Raw genomic sequence first — 20,599 nt, forward strand, 5'->3', positions numbered from 1 at the left:
ACAAAGACACCCATCAGGCTACCCTGAGCACTCCTGCCCGCCCACCCTCCTCAAAAACATCCTAGCCTCAACCTGTGCAGGGAGTATCACATGCTCAATCCTCAACCACTGCCCAATGGTATCATGTAATATTATCCTCACAAATAATATCGCCATATATATGGTTGTGGGGTAAGGCCATAGGCAATATTATTAGTGGGGATAATTTATTGGGTTATTGGGACTGGGGGATACCGGGGACCCCCATGCTCCATTAAAAAAAATATGGGGCTTGTGGGGGTGTCCCCAGCAGGTTCCATGGCTTAATATTGCCGCAAAAATATGGCCATATTCTTGAATGGCGATATTTTTGCAGGGATATTAACACATGGAGCCTCCTAACACCAGGAACTCTCCCAGAAGACCTTAAAACCTCCTACATCACACAGCTCCTCAAAAACCCTACACTCGACCCACACCTCCTCCAGAACTACCGGCCTAGCTCCAATACCTGCTTCATGGCCAAACTCATGGACCGCACAGCGTACAAGCAGCTTGGCCTTTTCACTGAAACCAACAACTTCCTGGACCCTGCGCAATCTGGCTTCAGGCCGCTCTGAAGAACAGAATCCGCCCTAGTGTCCAGCGCAGCCTTCTGCTTCAGCTGTTCCTCTCTGACAACAGATCTCCACACCCACGACCTAAGAGGAACAGCTGAAGCAGAAGGCTGCGCTGTACTCATCCTTCTTGACCTCTCTGCCGCCGTCGACACCATCAAGCACACCATCCTCCTAGACAGGCTACACTCACTAGGAATCAAAGACAATCAAAGACTATCTTAACCCTCTGCCCGCACTCATCTGCTCCCACAATCTTATCTATTACAACTACACAGACGATACCCAGATCATTTTAAAAATCCAAAAATCACCAGGCTGCAATCGTCCAGATCGGTCATCATGCCTCTCGGATATTGACTACTGGATGGCGACCAACCACCTCATCCTCAATTTCTGGGAAAACTAAAATCCTAGTCGGTGGGAAAACTGTGCTCTTCCCCCAACCAATTCTCTGGCCGCAATCCCTAGGCCCCCGGCCAGCAACCTCCACCTCGGTGAAAAACCTCTGATGCACACTGGACGTGGATTTATTCCTCTCCCAACACATCAACTCTGTATCCAGAACCTGTTTCTTCCATCTACGCATCCTCATGCGTACCTTCCCTTACCTCACCTATCCTCACTGTTTTCTCCGCCATCATCTCCATCATCCTCTCCCGCTTAGACTACACGAACTGCCTTTACCTAGGCGCATCACCGTTTCACCTAAGGAAACTGCAAAGAATCCAAAACGATGCAGCCCGCCTGCTCATAAACCTTCCTCCCAGAGAACACATCAGCCCTACACGAACAGTCCTCCATTGGCTCCCTATTGGTCGGCGCACTACCTTCAAAGCCATGTGCATCACCCACCGGGCCATCCACAACACCGGCCCGGAATTCCTTCAAGAAAAAATCTCTCCCTACCACCTCTCAAGGACTCTCAGATCTCGCACAGAGTCTCTCCTAGTGGTCCCACATTATAACCCCATGAGACTGGGTGGATCCTCATTCTCCGTCCAAGCGCTGATCTGGAACTCCTTACCCCTACACATTCGCAATATTGACAACCACCTGGCATTCAGAAAGGTCCTCAAAACATTGTTTTTCTCTGCATCCTCTTGAAACTCTCCCCCACCCTACACTCTCAATATGCATGAAAACACTGACCCAAACACATCACTCCTATCCATTAATACCCCAGGGATGCCTGCAGCGTTCACAGCAGCACACTGTGACAAACTCGTTCTCCCCAAACACAACAACACTCCTACCCACCAATACCCCATGGATGCCTGCAGCGTTTGCAGAGGCACACCATACCAAACTATCGTCGTCCCCTCACCCCCCTCATCCCTCCGGGCACCGCTCCCGCTGATCAAACTTTCATTCCAGGGAGACCCTGAATAGAAAGACCAGCCAATGGCATTGGATCAAGAAAAAGAACACTGCAGTCAAAATCCATCCAAGCCTACAATACTTATACCTTACACCACGTCTGTGGACACATGCCACAGGCACGGCCACCCGTCAATGCACCCTAGAATGTAGCTATGGCTATCCTATTCCATTCTTGCAGCACACAGCCATGTGACACTTTCTGATTACATCATTATGGTCGATTCTTCTGACAATAGAGAACTGCAACTCTATTTGCGAGTATATATAAGTAATTACCTACAATTCCTCATTTATAAAGAGCTGAGTTCTGGACAGCAATTAATAGTTTCAAGAAGTCTTGTTGGGCAATTTTTGCTTTTTCGCCTTTGCATATATATAATACATTACTTACCATAATCGTATTTTTGATGCTTGTATCTGCTTAGATTCACATCCTGTGCATAGGCCGACATCTAGTGGAAGCTGCAGAGTATTACAGTTTGTTTTTTGAAACTCGAAAAGGGGCGTCAAACTAGGGCGTGCCAGTAATACTATCCCTAGTGTGATGTCCACTGTATCCATGATCCCTCACGCGTGTAGGACCCTCAGATTGTATTTTTTCTGACATGAGGTAGCATGGGGAGGAAGGGTGGGCGTATGTGAATCTAAGCAGATACAAGCATCAAAAATACGATTACGGTGAGTAATGTATCCCTTCTGAGGCTTGTGGAATCTGCTTAGACCACATGCTGTGCATAGATTAGCGGGCAGTGTTAGAAGGAGGTGGGATGTGAGAAGGGTCATGAGCGAACAAATGTCTTAGAACCACTTGTCCCACTTGAGTATCTTTCTTGGAATGAGTGTCAACGCAGTAGTGCTGAGTAAAGGTGTTAATAGAGCTCCATGTAGCTGCTTTGCAAATGGTGTCAAGAGGTACATTTGCAATGAAAGCCAGAGTGGCTCCAGTACCTCTTGTAGAGTGGGCCCTTGGCGTAAAAGGCAGTGTTTTATCTGAAAGGGAATAGCACAGTTGGATACATCTGACTATCCACCTAGAGATGGCATTCTTAGAGACGCGATCTCCCTCTCTGCTTGGAGCTATGGAGACAACAGTTGATCCATCTTTTTTAGCGGCCTGGTCTTGTCTACATAGTAGAGGACCGCCCTCCTCACATCTAGTGTGTGGGGTTTCACCTAAGCAGAGCATTTGGGTTCTTGGAAGAAGGCTGGAAGCTCAATAGACTGGTTAACATGGAATTTGGAAATGAACTTAGACGAGAACCTAGGGTGAGTGCGTAAAACCAGTTTATCCTTATGAACAGTAAAGACAGGATCCTGCACTGACGGAGCTTGAATTTCACTGACCCTTCTTATGGATGTGATGGCTACTAAGAAGGCCGTTTTATAAGTCAAGTGTTTGAGACCAGACTTGTGCATGGGCTCAAAGGGGGGTCCCATGAGCTTAGCAAGTACTACATTAAGGTCCCAACCTGGGGGTGGGTTAGAAATTGGAGGGTGGAGTCTCTTCACCCCTTCCATAAATGCTTTGACAACTGGCACTTCCCACCATGATACCTTGTTATAGGAAGTTGTGTGGGCTGATAAAGCTTCCTGGTGCACTTTAAGTGAGTTAAACACTAACCCTGCATCCAATAGGTGGAGCATATAGGTGACGACATTAGAAGGAGCACAATCAACTGGGTTGATTTAGCTTATTCTGGCACCAAATAACGAATTGTTTCCATTTGTCATAGTAACAGTGTCTTGTGTTAGGTTATCTTGACTCTTTCAAGATATCCATACATCTTTGGGGTAAATTGAGATGTCCGAACTCTATGACTTCAGGAGCCATGCTGCCAAGTTCATTGAGTTGGGCTGAGGATGCACTGTTAGGCCCTCGTGCTGGGAGAGTAGGTTGCACCGGCACAGGAGTTTGATGGGGTCGCACAGCACCAATTTGCGTAGGTGTGGGTACCGCGGTTGTCTCGCCCACATAGGAGCAACTAGGATCAGCGTCATCAGTTCCCTGTGGATCTTGTTGACCACCTTCCTCATCAGAGGGGTTGGTGGAAAAGCATAGGCAAACATCCCTGACCAATTCATCCATAGGGCGTTCCCCTTGGAGCCTGGCTGGGGGAACCTGGATGCAAAGTCTGGGCTTTGTCTGTTTTCGCTTGTGGCGAATAGGTCTATAGTGGGGAAACCCCACTGAGAGAAGAGGTCTCCATCGACTTCTTTGTGTAGTGTCCACTAGTTTTCTTCTGGAAGGGGATCCCTGCTCAGAGCATCTGCTAGCGAGTTGAGATCCCCTGGAACATGTTGGGATGACAGGTAAATCTTCCGTTTGAGTGCCCATCTCCAAATTTTCTGGGCAAGCTTGGACAGATTTGGCGAACGAGTGCCCCCTTGTTTGTTTAAATAAAACATTGCCTTTGTGCTGTCTGTTAGGATCTGCACTGACAGGTGTAGTATTGTACTTATATATCTGCACTGGGTGCACACTGTGCTGCTGGTGGAGTGCAGCTATGTCATATAGAATGTGATGGGACCTGAGCGTTCCAAGTGTTACAGTTGGGACACAGGATGGGAGAGCCTTACGTGAAAGGATGTCATCTATTTAGCTCCCTGCCTTTCTAACTAACTAGCCCTGTAACTAAGAAATAAACGTACTCCTTTTATATATACAAGTCTCCTGTGCCTTACCTGAATCCTGATGACTTCTCTCCATCCTCATATACTACAAATGGTGACGAGGATGGGATCAACAGGTGTTTGCTGGTTCCAGTTGGACTGATTTATATTTGCCTGTTGATCCCAAGTTAAAAGGAACCACTGAAGAAAATCTGCTGTCTCTTTACATGATGAAAATGGTTATGGCAGAGGTCCGTGATGAGCCCAGCATTGATGATGCCCAGCGCCAGCTTTCTATGATGATGCCCAGTAAGAGTTTCCTGTGAGAGGTCCTGCTACTTTATATGGCAGGCAGCAGGCACGCAAATGACTGCTGAGGAGTATCCTGTTTTGCCATCTAATGTACTGTGCAGCATTGGCTGCAGTGTTGCAGCAGCGTTGAAAACATTGTGGCTGCTGAGTTACAGGGCTATGGAAGAATTGCAATCCCTGTTTTAATGAGGCTGCTAATAAAGTACTGCGTAGGAGCGTTTAATGCAGCTAGAGAAATGGCCAGCTGATCTGCTGTTCTGCGTGCCCCTCAATGATAGTTTGTTTTGGGCCATGAATTGACTTATATGCCGTGAGGCAGCTGTTACATATATATCTCGATAGTTCCGGTGGTCCGTACTGTGTGGGCATTCATTGTCAATTGATGACACGTCCGGACAAGAAGTAATACTGTGAAATGGCTTGAACTGTATGCGCCTGCTGGAATCTACTGTTTGTTACGGCAGTGACTCGGAGCTCCGTGCTACCTGATGTGATGATGAATAATGAGGACGTCACAGCTACTCCGAGGGTGTTGGCGGAGTGGTGGAATGCTGGCGCTGCGTTCCGTGAGAATGCGTGAGCTGATCCTGTAAAGCCATAAACGGCGATGGTCCTCTGCAGTCTGCCGCACAATAAAACTTATGAGGAAAGGTTTTTGCTGCATAATCTAGCGTGATGATGCATATGGAAGCATTGTGGTTGGCCACAATAGACTTTGATGCATCAGAAGTATCCTGAGAGCTGCAAAGCCGTATTGTGAGGAAACATGAATCCCGGAAGCAGTCTCAGAATTGGAAGATTCATCACAGCGTTGCCGTGTGTGATAAGAATGGTCTTGTCGGCGGAGCAGTTTACAAAGGATTTTAAAAGGATTAAACCTTTCGTTTGCATAGGAAGGGTTTTACAGTGCGCCGTGTGTTTCTTGTGAATGAACCCACCGGCAGCAGTTCCAGTGTACATTTTCTGCATATTCTTGGATGAGATATGAGACAGGTACTGTTTTATTATTGCCACAGCGCTGCCGGTGAATGAAGTGATTTATTTAGTTTGACATTGACCTGCCAGAGTTATTTATGATGCTAAATGAAGGGGGCATTAGCAATGCATTTTCATATGGATGAAAGCACTAAGGGCACCAGCATTGTTTTCCGCTTCTTTGCTGTGTTTAAGCTCTTTGTGCAATTCATGGACTATAGTGAGTCTTTACTCAGATGGTTATTCTAAGCCTTTTTACTTCCTTGTAGAAATGATATTGTGGGTGCAAATTTAAATGAGGTTGGATGCTTGTGCATGTTGGTGTGCCTGGCTGGGAAGGCACACGGTGCATGCAAGTTTGTATGATGTGTTTTTAAGGAAGACTGGTGTTAGTAAATTATTACATTTGCTATATTAGGAAGTGTGGGTGTATCATATTGATAATACACTCATAACAATAACCAACAAACACAAAGAAAAAATGTTTCTTTTCCTGTGTAGTGTTTAATATTTTATAGGATTTTCAGGTTTTCAAAATTTTTGATTATTTATATATTGTTATAATATATTTTGACAATTTTGTGAGTAATCCAAAGGGCAATGATGTTGATATATTAATATTTAATTCATGAGATCAACTGTCACATGTATACATTTTAATGGCACAGTGGCACAGCATCGTTCTGTTGCCATGGAATACATGATATATGCCATGTTGAATTTGGATGGTGCTTTGAATGTGGGCTCCACATGTTTCCATTGAGGTGTATTCACCGAAATCAGGTAAGTTCCCAACTTTTTTCTTTCGGGGGATTAGAACTCAAAGGGAACTATATCAAATAGCAGAGACAACATAAAGTGAGTCTAATTACCCCTCTTTACTTTGCTCCAATTTTTCCAAAAAGACCAACATTTACTCTTTACACAAATATCATGTTACTGTTGATATTGTTTAAACGCCATGAACCCAACACAAAGTCAATCATTATGAAAAATTCAATTTAATCATCATATATTACATCTCAGTAAAAAGGCAAAAGAATTGCCACATGTATCATATTAAACATTTCAACAATTCAATAATTCACCATTCATAAAAGCAACACAAATTGACAAGAGACAAAGGAATGCACAGGGGGTGTACGCAACACAAAGTGTAGGTAGTATTTGAAAACACTTTGTTTGCACATGAAATCCCATAAACAAGAAAAATTGGTATTTTAGATAACCGTCGACATGTTTCGGTCGTGTATAGCTTTAGACACTATCTCTAGTGCCTTAGCTTCTTTTCTTCAAAAAGGCCATCTTCAGGACAATATTTCTTTTAAAAAAGTTAACACAGACTTTGTACCCCAAGGGTTGATCACCAGGACCAATCTATTTCGTATTGGATGTGCACAACATTCCAGTATTCCTTTTTGTCACTTGTCAATTTGTGTTGCTTTTATGAATGGTGAATTATTGAATTGTTGAAATGTTTAATATGATACATGTGGCAATTTTTAACATATTTGTTTAAAGAGTAAATGTTGGTCTTTTTGGAAACATTGGAGCAAAGTAAAGGGGTAATTAGACTCACTTTATGTTGTCTCTGCTCCATTGAGGTGAGACAGATTCGTGAAAAATGTTGAATGATATCCATTAATGATTGAAAGTGAGCCCTATTTTTAAATGTGGCATATTTGGGAATATGATAAATGGCATGCATGATATAATATGATACCGGTTTATTTTTCTTGGCCATACGTATTTTGAACTTTGAATGCTTTCATGTTTGACTGCATTCCTGTTTTGGAAGATCAACTTGCACTTGGACTCAGATCTGATCAATCTCTGTTGCTGTGTTTACTTTCTTCTCACGCTGTTCTTTCCCAGCTGCGTTGTTTTAATGTGATCTTTGTTTTGTGAGTTTTCTTTTCTGTTCTTTCCAACTTTTCAGTGTTTCCTTTTGGCAGGGGTGTGGATGTGGATGATTATCTGGTTGGTGCAAATGAAGGTGTTTCTGAGAGGAATGGTGGTGATGTAGGAGTTATGGTTGTGAGGCAATTGTGATGAGGATATATATATGGTTTGTATGAAAGTTAGACAGTTCCTGGTGGGTGCGTGAGTACGCGGTTGTGCTGAGTGTGGCAGACCCTTGTCTCCATGTGGCAGGTGGAGTGGGAGAAGATCTGCTTTGATGTTTGAGAGTGTGGCAAGGAACGTATGTGCTTGTAAGTGGCAGTTGTGAGGCCCGGGAGTGGCAGTCCCGGGCAGGTGGTGATTTGTGTACTTGATTGTTTTGATTGTTAGTTACATGGATGCGCTTTTTTGGTTGTGAATGTTGTATAGGTTTTACGGATGTGCAGGACTGTGTAAGTTTGAAAGCCCCTTTTACTGCTTGGTTTGTGATACTTTGTTTGGTGTTCAATTGAAGAGAGGGAGATGTGTAGTATTGTACTTATCTATCTGCACTGGGTGCACACAGTGCTGCTGGTGGAGAGCAGCTATGTCATATAGAATGTGATGGGACCTGAGCATTCCAAGTGTTACAGTTGGGACACAGGATGGGAGAACCTTACGTGAAAGGATGTCATCTATTTAGCTCCCTGCCTTTCTAACTAGCCCTGTAACTAAGAAATAAACGTACTCCTTTTACATATACAAGTCTCCTGTGCCTTACCTGAATCCTGAGGACTTCTCTCCATCCTCATATACTACAACAGGTTGGATAGGAGGGGGTCGAATGCCCGAAACGCTCTGAAGACTGCCAGAAGTTCTAGCAGACTGATGTGGTTCTGAGCCACTGTGTGAGACCAGATACCCTGAGCTCTGTGGTGAAGTTAGTTAGCTCCCCACCCTGCCAGGGAGGCGTATGTTGTGACGACGGCCTGTATCTCTGGATCGTAGAAAGGTTTCCCCTTCGTAAAATTCTCTCTTGTCCACCAGCGAAGACTCTGTACTAGTGTTGGCGAAACAACCACTAGATCGTCCCACTGACCACTTGCTTGAGACCACTGTTTCGCCAACTATTCCTGCAAGGGTTGCATGCGCAGGCACGCGTGGGGAACCAGGTAAATACATGACGACATCATGCCTAGCAAACGCATCGCTTTGCGCACCCTTATTTGGCGACCGGCCTGATATTGAGGAATTTGCAGCAACAGATTCCGAATTCTTTCCTCTGATTGAAGGGCCAACCCCTCTTGGGTGTTTAGGACAGCTCCTATGAACTGTTTTGAGGTGCTTGGCACCAGGCTTGATTTTTTCTGGTTGATTGAGAAGCCCAAATGGAAAAGGAGGTCGATTGTATTTTGAATGTTTAGTCTGCAAATTACGGTGGTTTCCCTTGTGATGAGCCAGTTGTCCAGGTAAGGGTACACTGGGATTGCTTCCCTGCGTAGGTGCGCCGCCATCACCACCACCAGCACCTTGGCGAATACCATTGGAGCCGAGGCTATACCTTGAACTGGTAGTGCTGGTTGTCTACTTTGAAACGCAAGAATCTTTTGTGCGCTGGGAACATTGAAATATGAAAATAGGCATCTTTCATATCCAATGTTGCCATTTAATCCCCCTTTTTTAGTACGGCGATTAGCTCTTGGAGTGTAGTCATGCCGAAAATTGTGTGGCTTGACATACTTGTTTGCAGGGCGCAAATCTAATACTGGGAGCATTGGTAGATCTTTTTTTGGCACAAGGAAGTACGTTGAATAAATACCCCTGTTTACCTGGTTGCACGGGACGAGTTCTATGGCGTCCTATGCAAGTAGAATGGCGATCTCCTCGAGAAGGATTTTCTGGTGCTCCAATGAGTGCACCTTCTGTCTTGGAGGATGGTCGTGGGGGTGCTCTAGTAGTTCTATACAGTATCCTGCGGACACTGTGGATAGCACCCATCTGTCCGGAGTGATCCCTTTCCAAGCGTGGGTGAAGGTGGAAATGCACCCCCCTACTGGGGATGCATGGGAGAGGACCCAAAGCGGAACGTCACAGTTTACTGGGTGGCGTACCACCTCTGGCGGGGCTGCCTCTACCCCTAGTGCGGCCTCTGTGCTGCCCTCTGGGGAAGGCTTGTGATGCTTGGAACTGATTGTTGCACCATGAGGTTCCTTGACTTTGATAGTAATTCAAACCCCTCTGGGTCCTTTGGCCCTGAAAGCGATGAAATTAGAGTTTCACCTCTGTCCTGAGGGTTTATTTGTAAGTTGTCAGAGATTTTAGTGTCTCGTACTAGTCCTTCGCTGTCTTTAAGGCTTCCTCCACTGCCTTGCCGAATAGTACGTCCGGCTCTACCCGCATGTCTATACGAGAGGCTTGGGTCTTGGGTTTGAACCCTGACTGTCTTAACCATGCGTGGCCCTTTATCACAGTGCCTTCTCCGATTAGTCTTCCAGCATTATCTGCTGCATCAAAGTTTGTTTTCAGAATGCATCCCGATACCGACCTTCCAGCTGCTGTTAGCTAGGTCAACTGGCTCTTCAGTGGTTCAGGTGCAGAGGATACCAAAGCAGCTACTTGTTCCCACTATTGTAAAACCAGATATTATGGACAAACCTGGTTTGTTATCATTACAGAATCATTGCCCATTTAGGGATTCAGTTATCCATCATTCATTCTGATTAGTAGTGACATGAAGTAGTGACATTAGACTAGCCACATATTATGTAGCCATTTGCAATTTGCTATAGAATGAGGCCTGTTATATTTGAAGTGCCATGTAGAGACACATGTTATATTTGTAGAGACATGTAGACACATGTAGAGATATGTTATGTATTATGTATGCATTGTAGTGACACCACGCATGAGTGTGCACTTAGAGTATGCATTGAGTCTGCATTATAGATAGCGCTTGGGTTTGCGAGAGAAAGAGTGTTAGGGAGAATTCTCTGTAAAGGCTAATTTCCCAAACCTAGTGAGTCCCCCAGCAGCTTTGCTGGATTTTTTGGGGTTTATTTGTTCTCCTGCTAAGAGTGAGACTCTTTCTCTCCCACTCTTAGACATGATTTGAGGTGTTCCTTTGACTTTGTATGTGTTCTATGGGCTACGGGGTCCTATCCCCTTTAGGGTTTCATGTGTTTTTGATATGTGGGTTACACAGCACCCTCCGTGCAGTAACCCAGGCGTGTTGTAGCGACCCCCAAACATAGTCTCCATACCCTGGGACTGACTACTGTCTCCCAGGGCATGTAAAGTCACCATTGGCTTTACTAGTCTTAAATTGTGAACAGAACCAGTACAAACCATCATATTGTGGACGTACTGGTCGGGGCAATTCGATTGCCCTGGGGTCTGTTGTTCGAGGGGGCACTGTCCAGTCCCCCCCGACCGAGTTTTGGCTGGTGGCAGTGGATACTACTTTTTATATTCGACCGCAAATATATTCCTATGGGATTTTCCCATTGTTCGAGGCTACCACTTTTTAAAATAGCCTCGAACATATCGCCGGTTTATTAAATTAATATAAATTCACTGGTTGGTATTTTTTGCCGAAACTTGGTTCCAAAATGGCGTTTGTGTTCGCTTCTGTGACTCCAACCCAAGTCGAGCCCTTTGTTCCACTTTTTGGCGGGCTTCTCCACAGAAGCCTCCAAAAGTGGTGCCACTCTGTCTGGGTACCACATGGGATATGGGAGGGGTTTTTAGGCACCCTGGACTGAGTTGCCTCGGCAACTCAAGTCGCACTCTTGTGTGATTGGCCCAAGTGGTGAGCCGCCCGGCTCACCACTTAGCATGTTTGAGTGACAGCTAGGCTGAATGAATGGGGGTTTTCTGCATAAAAGCAGGGTTTTGGGGACTGGAACTTCAGAAGTCGCCACAGGACCTAAAGAATCCGAGGAGGGAGAAGCCAAGCCGACCTGCAACGACGACACCACCGGTGGAGCCCTGCTGAACCGTCTCACCACTTTTCCCGACGACAGAGGAGATCTCCAGTCCTGAGAGTCTTCTTCCTTTTACTGGTGGGGATAACCAGTTTCTGCCTTCTTTTTGCCTTCCTGGACCATCTCGTGGCCGTCTTGCCCGTGCCAAGCACCCCGGCAACCGAAATACCACAGTTTACCACTACCGTGAAAAAAAGGGTAGTACCTTATAACCGGAAAACTCTGCGGCTGGTTTCTTCCCTGGCAGTGCAACTACCTTCATCTTTCCTCCACGTCGAGACCTCCTCTTCCTCTGGACGAAACACTGACTTGCATCCGCTGCCAGGAACAACTGCCCCTGCTGGAGCGTTCTTCCCATATCAGGTACTGTGTTCCGCCTGGCTTCCCTTGCGACAGATCGTTCGGGGTGACAGTAAATCCTCGACGTTCTAACCTGGGTTAGCCTGGGGCCTGTTAACTAACTTTTCCTGACTTGATCTCAATCTTTTATGAACTCTTTACAAAGACTCTTTGGGCATAACCCCACTGTGTGATCCTGGACACATTTCGCTTGCTCTCTCTAAGAGTGGGCCTGGCATTTGAACTTCCTTGCTCTCCAGTAGACTTTGCCTAACCTGCCTCACGGTGGTTCTCTCAAAAGTACTGACATTTGTGTGCTTTCATAACTTTGCCTTTTCCCTCCCTTTTTCTATAACTTATTAGAGTGCCATCTTAAGTTAAGCGCTCACCTCTGTCTGAAAATAAGTGGTGTTTCTCACTAAGACTTGTCTAATAAGTAATGAGGGTCATATATATATATATATATAATAGTGACTGTGTGTTGAATTTACTTACTTCTTTTTGTGCTAGTGTAATTTACAAGTGTGTCTTTAAATAAATAATTATATACTTTTTACACCAAAGCTCTGGTCAGTGTTTGCTTGTGCTATTGTATCTCTGTACCTATTGTGTATACTCTATATACTGCCTAACTCATCTTGAGAGAAGTCTGACTGCTCAGCCACAGCTACCAGGTAAATCTGGGTGGTACAGACTGCTACCAATTGGCTTTACTGCCAACCACCTGTAGTCCTAAATCTTTTGCAGTGGTCCTTAAGGGAACTGCACAGGTTTCTGCCTAACAAAGAGTAAAGCTAGATAGAGCATGTAGCTGGCTCCTAAGCTCCCTGAATGAGACACACAGAAGTGCCGCGGCGCTGCGGAAGTTGTTATGAGTTAGTGTGAACGAGGAATGCTAAACAGTTTCTTAGCAGACAGAGATTAGATATGACTCTTGTCCGAGTGGAGAAGGGCTGGCTTATCAGACCCTGGGTTGTGCTTCGCAGACAGGAAAGGTGGGGGCAGGCAGCAGCAGAAAGCGCTGGAGTGCTTTTGAACAGAGACATATGCATGGATATAGGGATTTCAATGGAGTGAATGGAGAAATATGAGGAGATGGTAGGATGGTGAACGCAGACAGAAGAAGGCCATGGTATAGATACGTAGAAAATGTCATGATGACCAGAACACGCAGTGATTGAACAAGTACAAGAAATGCATCACAGACTTTTAGGCACTGCCCAGATTTAGAAATGCTGACAGAGGTATTTTTAGCTTAGCGAGACATGTAACCATGGATATGTATATACGTCATTGAACAGTATAATGAGAGGTGAGGCTTTGAGAGTTTCTAGTTCGAGATGCTAGTTGTTGGAGATGGAGTTTTTGTCACGATCCATGCCCCTGACCCCCTCAGGTAAAACAGCCCCCTGGCAGCAATGGGGCTAAAGCCCTTCACACTGGCCCCAAGGGCCTTAAAACTCTATCAGAAACATACATGGAGTCAGTCCTGGCGCCTTTGGCGCCAGGCTCATTATCAGGAATAAAGCAATACCAGCTTTGGACCTTAATCTAACATGGAAGCCTATTACACAGCTCAGTTCTTTAGAACCAAGCCATGCGGTCTAGTGTTTTGGGTGTGGCTGGGCTTGGAACTACTTTACATGGGCTATTTAAACCATACCCAAACAGCAGAACACGCTTTGAGTTATTCTGCACTCCTGCAGCGTAACGCTCACTGTGTCCAGCTCCTGCTCTTCTGCTTCTCCGGAAGCCCTAGATCCGGATTCCATTAATAACCTGGAAGAACAAGAACAGCATTAGCAAGCAAGAACACTTACCTGTGAAGTAACCGGCCTTGAATCCATCCTGCGCTTCACTTACCTCGCCCATCTCCGGGTTTCACCACAACCTGCAAGGGAGAAGGAACACGGTCAGCATTAACAAAGCACATACCTGGGCAAGCAGCGTTTCGATCGCTCATCACTCTGTAACATCACCGCAACCTGTACAAAGAAGAGAACACAGGTTAGCAATTAACACTAATTAACAGCGCAGCGCTCCGCGCATCTATGACTCACCGTGGTCTTCGCCATCGGCGCGGCAACTCCGAGATCGCAACCATCCCTGTGAAAACAAAAAGGGACATTGTTAGGGAACAGCGTAGTGGAGCAAGACGCCGAGAAGACCAAGAAAACAGAGGGAAAGAAAGACAGAATAAAGACGGAAAGGACATTATAACTCACCTGGAAGACAGCAAGCAGAGTCAGAGTCACAGCCAGTCTGGACCCGACATAAGGGCACACGGATCAGTGAAGCAACTAGGTCCATGGAACGCCCGCACCAACCACGCGCCCTTCACAGCGATGCAGGACGGAGAGTTCAACGCACAAAAACCTAAGGCGCTACCCAATGTCTGGCACATAACCAAACAGAGGGGTTCGGAATAGCGCTTACACCTCCATCCAGTATCGTGTGGCGCCCCATGGATACCAGGTGAGCGTAACAGTTTTGGATGGAGCTGCTCTTTGAGAGAGGAAGCTTGGGGAAGCATTCTGATGAGAGCTGATGAGATCGATCTGGCAGAGAGAGGCCAAGGAGAGGCCCTGACTGACTGGCTGGTTGCAGAGTTAGCTGGGGAGGAGAGACCGAGCAAAAGGGGAGTATTGATGAGACACGTGCATGGGGAATTAGGACAGACACTCACACAGAGCTTTGGCTGACATGATAGATGGGATAATCAGACAGGGATTGTCTTGGAGAGTGTGAAGTATGGTGTGGAATGGAGAGGACTGGTGTGGATTGGAGTTGCTATTAGATTGCTTGCATTAGAAGCCTGTATGGCAAACAAGTTACTCTCTTACCTGGTAACGTTCTTTCGATGGGATGGTCCGACGACGTATTCCATATCTATGACAGTAATCACCACAGCTGTGCTGCTTCGGAAAATCTTCGACGTCTGCGTCCTGCATCGATGACGTCAATACGCCGCCCTCGAGGACCTCCTCCTACGTCACTGGATGTTATAAGTAGGACGCACGACGCCCATAGCCTCAGTTGTAGTTTTTTCCCCAGAACGTGTGCCACCAGTCTTCGGCCAGTCTGACACACAAAGACTTCCGGAAACGTAAGCTGCAACCGCATAGGAAATTCTGTAGTGGGGAAGGTAGGGAGGGAGCGATATGAAATATGTCGTCGGACCATCCCATCGAAAGAACGTTACCAGGTAAGAGAGTAACTTGTTCTTAGAGGAGATTGGGTCCTCCGATGTATTCCATATCTATGACAGGCTCCCAAAGCAGTACCAATGCAAGGAGGTGGGAAAAGAATTTAGAAAACAGAAATTTAGCATGCCCAATCAAATTGCGGAATAAAGGACCGCCTTCCCAAAGGCCAGATCCTGCCCCCGGATGGAATCGAGGGAATAGTGACGTACAAAAGTATGTACCGAAGCCCAGGTGGCTGCATCACAGATGTTACGAATAGGAACACCCCTCTGCAGGGCAGTAGAGGCCGCCATACCCCTGGTAGAATGGGCCCGTAACCCGACCGGTGGGTCCTTACCCGCCAAGCGGTAACACTCAGAGATAGCCAAAATAATCCAGCGAGACAAAGTATGTTTCGTCACAGCCTGTCCCAAACGCTCTCCAGCGTAACCAATAAAGAGCTGATCATCCACTCTGACTCGGGACATGCGTGAAATGTAAAAGCTTAACGCTCTCCTAGGATCAAGCCCTAGAGCCTCTCCTCTTCCTTACCAGGATGTGGAGGAGGATAAAATGCCGGAAGAACAACCTTCTGGCCTAAATGAAATTCCGACACCCCCTTCGGAAGAAAAGAAGGACGAACTCTAAGGACAACCCTGTCCTTATGAAACACAGTGAAGGGTGGCTTAACTGAAAGTGCCTGTAACTAACTCACTCTGCGAGTGGAAGTGACAGCAACTAAAAATACAGTTTTCAGAGTTAACAGTCTCAAAGGGCATGAATGCAAACGCTCAAACGGAGCACCCATCAGAAACTTGAGAACAAGGTTCAAATCCCAACCGGGCACTTGGAAAGGTGACGGAGGGAACACATTAGTGAGCCCTTTCAGAAACTGAGAAATTAAAGGAATTTTAAAATAGGAACACTCTTCAGACGAGCGCTTACATATGGACAGCGCCGCCAGGTAACCTTTGATGGTACCCACTTGAAGGCCCCTGTGGGCCAAAGAAAGCAAAAAAGACAGAACCATGGCAATTTCACATGCAAAAGGATCCACATTCTTAACCCTGCACCAGTCGCAGAACTTTCTCCAACGGCAACGGTACAGGGACTTTGTTGCGGGCCTTCTAGCCGAAAGCAACACCTCAATCACGTCTTCAGGGAGGTCCCAATCCTTATGCCTCAACCTTTCAGAAACCAAGCGTGAAGGTTGAGGGATCTGACCTCTAGATGGAGAGCCAGACTCCCCTCCCATGAGAGCAGATCGTCTCGGTAGGGAAGATGATGTGGAGGGCAGATGGACAAATCGAGGTCCGGGTACCACGTTCTCCGGGCCCACGCCGGAGCAATGAGGATCAACCGGGAACCGAACCTCTGCAGTACTTGCGGGATGATGGGGACTGGAGGAAACGCGTACAGCAGTGGGAATGACCACTCCACCACGAACACCTCTCCTAAGGCTCCGTTTGGAGGAAATTCCTGCAAGCAGAGATCCACTTGAGGGGTCCCCCAAAGGGTGAAGATCTCCAGGAGAATCTCCTGAGCCAACTCCCACTCGTGAGAGATCGCGCTCTGCCTGCTCAGAGCGTCCGCCATCTCGTTTTCGTCACCTGCCAGATGAACTGCCGAGATCGAAACTTCCTGCTGGATTGCCCAGAACCAGAGCTGCATCGCCTCCCTGCACAGAGGAAGTGACCCTGCTCCCCCCTTTTTGTTGAGGTAGTGCATGGCCACCGTGTTGTCCGTCAGGATCAGGACATTCTTTCATCGCACAGTCGGCAGAAAATCTTTCAGGGCTAGCCTGACGGCTCTCAGCTCCAACAGATTGATATGGAGTCTGGACTCCGACGGAGACCAACAACCACTGACTGTCAACTCGGTATGAGCTCCCCATGCCGTGAGGGATGTGTCCGTCATGATCGTCACCTCTGGCCAGGGCAGCCAAAATGGAGCCCCTCTCATCAGATTGCCTTCGTCGGCCACCACAGAAGGTCCTGGGCGACCGAAGACAGCACCTGAACAGGGTCCGACATCCTGCCGGAGGACTGAGACCACTGGAGCTTGAGTGCCCATTGCAAAGATCTCATCCGCAACCTGGCCTCTGGCACCAGAAGAATGCAGGATGTCATGAGGCCGAGCAGTCTCAAGAACTCGAACGCTGGGAGAGTCTGGGCAAGTTGAAACTTGTGCACCATCTGCTGAATGTGATGAGCCCTCACCTGGGGAGGAAAACACTGCCCCAGGGACGTGTCGAGCACTGCTCCGATGTACTGGAACCTCTGAGTTGGTGTCAAATGGGACTTCTTTAAGTTGAGGGAGAAGCCCAGCTTGTGGAGGGAGTGGCAGGTGACTGATAGATGATCCAGGACTTGCTCGGGAGAGCGCGCCCTGATCAACCAATCGTCCAGGTAGGGGTAGATGTGAATCCCCCCTTTCCTGAGGTGCGCTGCCACCACTACCATGAGCTTGGTGAAAACCCTCGGGCGGAGGTCAATCCGAACGGCAGGACCCGAAACTGAAAGTTCGAGTCGCCAACCGCGAACCTCAGGTACTTCTTGTGCTTTGGATGGATCGGCACATGAAAATAAGCATCCTTGAGGTCGAGAGACACAAACCAGTCCTGAAGTTGAAGGACCTGGAGGTCTTGAGAGAGAGTGACCATCTTGAACTTGTCCTTACTGAGGAGTTTGTTCAAACTGCGCAAGTCCATAATGGGTCTCAATACCCAGTCTTTCTTGGAAATCAAAAAATAAGGGGAATACCATCCCTTGTTCCTCTCCGCTACAGGCACCAGTTCTATGGCGCCTTTCTCCAGCAGGGATTGAATTTCCTGCGCAAGGAGCGGATCCAGACTCTTCAAAGAGAGATTCCCCGGTGGATTGTCGTGAGGCCTCTGCCGGAAAGGAAGACAGTAGCCGTGGGTTATGATCTCCAGAACCCACACATATGAAGTAATGGCACGCCACTCTGCAAGATGCTGCGCCAGCCTTCCCCCAACCGGTGAACCATGGGACATGGCCTCATGACTGAGCTGAAGCGGCTGCAGCGTTGCCTGAGGGCAAAGAGGCAACAGCCCAAGTGGCCTTGGCACCTCGAGTACCTTGTATTCCACCTCTGGCACTCCTACGGTGGCCCCTTTGACTGGCAACTCCTCTTGCTTTACCAAAGGATGAGTAATAACGAAAGGAACCTCCCCTCCATTGCTGTCCCCTAGGACGAAAAGGCAGAGGTTGTCGAACTGCAGCGCCGAATGACTTCGCTGCAGCTTTTGAGGTCTGCAACCTCTCAAGGCTCTCGTCAGCCTTGCTGCCAAAATGATGTTCCCAGTCAAAGGGCATGTTGAGGAGCCGGGCCTGCACATCAGGAGCAAACCCAGACTTCCACAACCACGCAAACCTGCGTATCACGGTGCTCGCCGCCGTGGACCGGCTGGCGCAATCTGCCATGTCCAAACCCGACTGAACGGCCTCACCATGGCAAGGAAACCATCCCGTTCGTCCCCTTCGGGAATATGTTCAGCCGCCAAGGAAACACAGTTCCACAGAGTGTGCGTGAAACGTGCCAAGGCACATATGGAGTTGGCCGCATGAAGCGCCATACCCCCTGCAGAAAACACTTTCTTCGCCCAGCTGTCAAAACGCTTGTCGTCCCTACCAGGAGGGATGGTAGGGTACGACGCCTGCTTTGCCGGGGCCGTAGCTGCTTGCACCACCAAACTCTCCGGAGTAGGGTGCTTGGACAAGTAGCAGGGGTCACTACTGGTAGGACGGTATTTTCGCGGCAAAGACTTGCCCACTGCCGGGAGACTCTCCGGAGCAGTCCAAGCCGCCACCACCCACCTCTCTAGAGCCATATGAAACGGCAGTACCGGGTCAGTTGGTGAACCAATGTCGAGGATATCCGTAAGGTCATCCTGAACAAACACGCCCGGGGGAGCAGACTATCCCAAGTACTCGGTGACCCTTGACATAAGGCGCCGGTACGAAGAATCGGCATGAGTGCCAGCCTCAGGCATACAAAACTCCACCTCCGGAGAGGTGCCCAGCCCACTAGCATCATGCAGGGACTGCCTCAAGTCCTCAAACTGGCTATGGCCCGAGAGAATCTCGTCTGGCACCCTGTCAGGCACCATGCCATCATCAGAGCCCTCATCCACCTCTGAAATGAAACCTCAGATGGCGGTAAGAAGGTACAGAACTTGAACCAAAGCCATGCTTGACCTTGGCCAGAGCCTTTCTAGGTGGTTCCCCCGAGCCACGGGGTACCCCTGTCGACACAGCCTCAAAAGGCATTGAGTGAATCGGCGTCGACGGCGAGTGCGGCGTCGACAGCATTGACGGCGCCGACACAGTCCCCGAGGCCGGGGCCCCGAGCGTGTCCCTCGACGGCAGGGACGCCGATGGCGTTGACGACTTCTTCGAAGGTAAGCCCTCGAAAGAGTCCGTCGACGACCTTGGCGCCACCGGCGTCGGCGTCTTCCGTGTAGACACTACAGGTTCACACGGTCTCGAGCGCGTCGAGGACCTGGACCTGGACCGGGCATGCCGAGAACGATTCCCCTTGTCCGAGCGGGACCTTTCCCACGAATCGTGATGACCACCCGAGCCCGAAGGCGTGCAAGCAGTGTCTCTCGGCTGATCACGACTGACCCCACTTGGAGGAGCGGACGGACCAGTGCCCTGCGATTTGAGAATCGCCAACATTTTCTTCCCAGAGGAAGCCATTCCCTCCAGTGTCGCATGCTTGTTCGGGTAAGCAACCTGCCCACGGGCGGAGTCCTCGGATGAGGACGGGGAAGGCGACCGATGACGGCGCTTCCAGGAGTGCCTCGAAGAGGCAGAGGAGTGGCAAGACCGACTGCGGGACCGAGACCCACTGGACTTTCGACGACGACGCAGAGTCGCCCCTGGAGTCGTCCGTCGAAAGCCCCCTAGACCTTGAGTTCCGGGGTTTGGACACCTTACCTACCAATAACTTCTTGCGCTCCCGCAAGGCTTTCGACTTGAGCGACTGGCAGTCGACACAGTCATCCGTGTCATGGGCCTCCCCGAGGCACCAGAGGCAGGTGTCGTGCGAGTCCGTAACCGACATCTTGTACCCACAGTCCCCGCACTTCTTAAAGCCCGGACGCGGTGTGGAAGACAAGGTAGACATCTTCACGAAGAAATACTTCACAAACACCAAACAGGTTCGAAGAACCGAGAAATAAACTCCAAAGAGTCGAGGCGCGCCGAGATTCCCAAAGCGAACACGTTTGCGGAAAAAACTGAACTGAGGCTACGGGCGTCGTGCGTCCTACTTACAACATCCAGTGACGTCGGCCGTTGGAGGTCCT

At 48.2% G+C, this 20,599-nt stretch overlaps 1 protein-coding gene across 2 annotated transcripts in view; it reads right to left on the reverse strand.

The window, feature by feature from the left end:
- Positions 1-20,599, reverse strand: part of HROB (homologous recombination factor with OB-fold) — a 526,210-nt gene that overhangs the window by 215,219 nt on the left and 290,392 nt on the right. The gene's annotated exons all lie outside the window — the stretch shown is intronic.

The sequence above is a fragment of the Ambystoma mexicanum genome, chromosome 13 (assembly GCF_040938575.1).
Source record: "Ambystoma mexicanum isolate Mex_15411 chromosome 13, UKY_AmexF1_1, whole genome shotgun sequence".
NCBI classification, from domain to species: domain Eukaryota; kingdom Metazoa; phylum Chordata; class Amphibia; order Caudata; family Ambystomatidae; genus Ambystoma; species Ambystoma mexicanum.